We start from the raw sequence: 4,783 nt of genomic DNA, 5'->3' as shown, positions 1-4,783 counted from the left end.
AGCCAGTACACATAATCTGAAGACAATCATTCTTGATACTAGGAAGAATATAGGAAATAACCAGGCAGAAAGAATTCTCATGGAAAGTGCTCTTTTGAATTAGCCTGTGCAAAAAATACTTAACCTCTCAAATAGAACTAGGTGCCTAAACAGGAAAAGCAGGAAGCAGGCCAGGCATCATGAAGAAAAGAGTATTCAAATTCTATTCCTCAAGATCTGTGGTGGTTGCAAATCAGCTCTGGAGCCTGAAAGCCACTGGGTTCAAAGTGATATAAGGTATGTGACCATGAATGGCATGTGAACCATTTGTGCTCTAGTTTTCTTGGTAAAATTGGGGTGGCACCAGCATCTCATCCGCAAGCTGTTACAACGTAGCAAATGATGGAGTTGGTTTACCTAGCCCACCTTCTCCAGGGCCGTGCCTGTAGACTCTGCTGGGATCTGTCATCAGTGGTGTAATTATTTGCTGAGGATGAAACTGTAATGGACTTTACTGATTTTCCCATGGTTTCTTCATGTCTGCTAGAGGCAGCCAGAGTTAACTTACTAAGTAGGTCTTCTGTCACTTCTAGGTGATAAATTCTTCAAGGATTAGTCCGTATTCCTTGATCACATGTCCCCATGGTAAAGTAATTTGCACTTGGTTTCATAGACTCAATTACTGTCCCAGTGATGAATTACATGAACAGTTATTACCTGTCTATTTATGTGACATCCTCCATAATTGTGCTGGTTAGTTTCTGTCAACTTGACACAAAGTAGAATCCTTTAAGAAGAAGCAACATTAACTGGGAAGATGCCTCCATCAGGTTGGTCTGAAGGCAAGTCTGTGGAGGCGTTTTCTTGATTAATGATTGATGTGTAATGGCCTAGCCCACTCTGGGAAGGTGTTCTGGCTTATATAAAAAGCAAGCTGAGAAAGCTATGGAGAATAAGCCAGTAACCAGTAACCTTGCTGGCCTCTGTGTCAATTCTTGCCTCTAGGTTCCTTTCCTAAATTCCCTTAATGATAAATTATGACAGAGAAACATAAAGCAAATAAACCTTTCTTCCCCATGTTGATTTTGGTTATGGTCTTTTTCACAATGATAGAAAGCTAATTATGATAATAATCTGATAGGGAACATGCTTCTGTCCCTGTCACATGTGCTCAGTAAATATTTGTTGGGATATCTGCTATCAAGTACTGTGGAATAATCCTCTTGTACACTGTAAAGATTTATTACTTGAATTGGTTTAATAAAAAGCTGACAGGCCAGTAGCGAGGCAGGAAGTTAGGTGGGAAAGACAAACTGAGAATGATCAGAAGAAGGAGAGTGGAGTAGGAGATGCCAGCAGCTGCCATGGAATCAAGACATGTAGAAAATGAGGTAACAAGCCATGAACCATGTGGTGAAACATAGATAAGAAATATGGGTTAACTTAAATGTAAGAGCAATATGGCTAGTAATAAGCCTGTGTTACTGGCCAAGCATTTATAATTAATATTAGCCTCTGAGTGATTGTTTGAAAATGGCTGTGGGGTGGGGCAGGACATAGAAAAGCCTCCATTTACAATCAAGATTTGTAAATGGATAAATACAATTTAGTATAATGAAGAAGAAGTACAAGAGCCCACTTTGAGACAGTGGTATGGACATTTCTCTATAGTTATGTCTCATAATTTTTATCAGAGGTAACAATAGTAATTTACAGAGGATTTGGGTAAGGTTTGAAGATACTGACCTCAAAAGGTAGGTAAGGGACCTAAATGAGATCACAGGGTGGTTCCTGAGGGGTCCTGAGAAGATTAAAGTTTGTAAGGTAACCCAGATCATGGGGATTCTGAGAGGGAGGAGGTCTCCACTGTCATAGCTGACCACTTGTTTGAGTTTCCCAGGAAATGCCTGTGAGAAGAATGGGGTTCTACCTAAGGCCAAGCACATCCATGCTTGAAGCCCACGCCAGTGCTGCTTTAACAGAAAAGAGTATTATTTTTTACCAGCAAGTTTCACAACAAATATTATTAATTATTCTGAAATTCTTGATTCTTAGCCCACAAGATGCTTCAATCATGCTCCAGGGTGAGGGGTTCCTTTTCCTTCTCATGTCCCCATAATTTCCCACCTCTCTATCCTGCTTCAGTTTTTATTATGTTAAATGTCACACAACGGAGGCACATGGAGAGAAATGACAGAGGATATCAAAAGGCGGGCATAGCCACAGCAGGAAATTTAACTACTGACAACCACGGCATTGCTCCAGCTGAACGTTGAAAGGATGTGATCCTGAGAATTAAAGGTTAGGCATTTTTAACCAAGGTTTTAATGTACTTTGAATTTTGAGTCTGCTGGTGACACTTTATGGTGAAGGCATTTTTTTTTCATATTCTGCTATTGTGGAGCTTAAAAGTCTGTATTGCTTTCCTTACAACGTCTGTCCAGCATAAAATGGAAACCAGCACACCCCAATTGTTATTCTAAACATGGTTTAGAGGTCTCTTCAACAGACATTCCTCAACTTTGTCTTAAATTAGTGTTAGACTTTGCCTAACAAGTCATAGCCATTGATTCATTTATTAATTTAACAAAGTCTGTCAATCATTTTGTTAGGTCTGACTAAATATGGATTAGGATCAAGAACAGATTTTAGTGCATAATGTATGTTTGCTGGTAATATTTCTAATAACAAAACTTAACTGTAGCATCCAAATATGCATCAGATCTCTCTCTCTCTCTCTCCCCCTCTCCCTCTCTCCCTTTCTCCCCTGTCTCTCTCTGTGTATTGTGTGATCATGTGTATATACATATGTATTGTGCATGTGGCGATAAAAGGTCATCCATAGGTGTCATTACCATGCTTCCTTTTTGAGGGGGACAGGATTTCCCATTGAGACTTAGGCTTGTTGATTAGACTGGGCATGTTGCCTAGCAAGCCCTAGGGAACTGCCTGTTTCTGCCTCCACATTACTGAGATTTCAAATGTGCACCACCATGCCCAGATTTTCTTTGGGTGCAGAGGACTCAGGGCCTCATGCTTTTGTGGCAAGCATTTTGCCAACTGAGGCATCTCCCCAGCCCATGCATTGATTAACTTTTAACCTCTCTCAACACTTTTAAACTGAAATTGACCACAGTAATATGTATGTACGGAGAGATGTGTCTGGTGAATTTATGTATTGACATAGGAATGAGGAGAAAGGGGAGGAAATGGCATTTCCCATTAAAATGGCAATATTTATAAGGCATAACACTTAGTAGAGTCTCTGGAGACCACAGTGTCCCCAGAGGCATACCATATAGCTGTGTCCCGGCCTCTTGAATAATTTCCCGAGACAAACTGCTGGCTTGTCTTCCTGTGGCTATAATCCTTCAGATTCAGATGTGCTGAAATCTAAGATTTCGTGGGTTTGGAGAGGAAATTAATTGTTTTTGCCTTTAGTATTTCAGAAATCCTCAAGGGCACTGTTGCAGGCCTTTTTTTTTTTTCCCAGAAAGAAAGATGCCCCAGCTCATGAGTGTCCCAGACGGCTCTCCTCCTGTGGCCTTGCCTCTCCATTACTTCAGGTGCTTCTGTTCTGAAATGTCCTGCTGCTATGGACAAACTTTCTTCCAAAATATGTGAAGCTGTGAGATGTCCTCCTCCTCAATTTCCCTATGCTCATTCCACAGTGTCACCTAAGCAGTGGTAGAATGTAGTTGAAGCAGAGTTTTGGACAAGCAACTGAAGAGGTAAAGGGCTTTTCATAAGAGTCCAGAGGGAGAGGGAGCCGAGGAGGATTATTCCAACTCCCCAGCCCCTTGAAGCTGGGACTGGATGGAGCTTGGTGTGAGCACTTTTTAGTGTCCCCAGGAATCATCTGTGGAATCGCTCATCAGACCACTGATGCGATCCACCTCTCCTAATTGCCCTCTTATGTGTGAAACTGTACTGCACTGGTTCTCAACCTTCCTAATGCTCCGACCCTTTAATACAGTTCCTCATGTTGTGGTGACCCCCAACCATAAAATTATTTTCATTGCTACTTCACAACTGTAATTTTGCTGTTGTTATGAATCATAATGTGAATGTCTGAGATGCAGGTATCTGATATGTGACCCTGTGAAAGGGTTATTTGACCCCCAAAGGGGGTTGCTACCCACAGGTTGAGAACCACTGCTTTACTGTGTCAGGACCCTGGGGAAAGGACATGACCAGACTGCTTTCCAAGAGGTTCTTAGACATACCAGGTACTGCCCCCAAACCACACAGGCAGGACCATCACAGATCTATCTCTTTGAACCCATGGCACCTTGGATTTCTGTAGAAATGACTTTGCATGCCCTGTGCTTTTCCTGAGGGTCTGCATGCATCTTCCACTGGACACTTTTCCACATCCTGGTTCCTGAGATAATGGTCTGGTGAGGTGGTTTCAGGAAGCTGCAGAAGCTTAGGGTCCCCTGAGCCATGGCAGGTTTTGTACTAATTAGAAAATAGGTTCAGCCTGAGGAGTACTCACACTGCCTATAGTTGTTCACATTTCCATTTCCTTTTTCTGATGTATTCGAATTCAGAAACAAAATTAAAAAAATTATTGTTGTATTTTTCTCTTTTGTTTTATTTATGTAAGACAAGATCTTATGCAGCTCAGTATAGTATTAAACTGTCTTATGTAGCTGAGAAACAATGACTTGAATTCCTGATCCTCCTGCCTCTATCTTTCAAATGCTGGAATTCTAGGTCTCTGCCCCTATATTTGTTGTATAATTTAATCTCAGCATGGTGAATGGAGTATCTCCTAAATGTAGTTTATTTTATAATATAG

The sequence above is a fragment of the Peromyscus maniculatus genome, chromosome 9, assembly GCF_049852395.1.
Source record: "Peromyscus maniculatus bairdii isolate BWxNUB_F1_BW_parent chromosome 9, HU_Pman_BW_mat_3.1, whole genome shotgun sequence".
Lineage (NCBI taxonomy): Eukaryota > Metazoa > Chordata > Mammalia > Rodentia > Cricetidae > Peromyscus > Peromyscus maniculatus.
The sequence above is the reverse complement of the archived record's forward strand: the minus strand, read 5'-3'. Positions refer to the sequence as shown.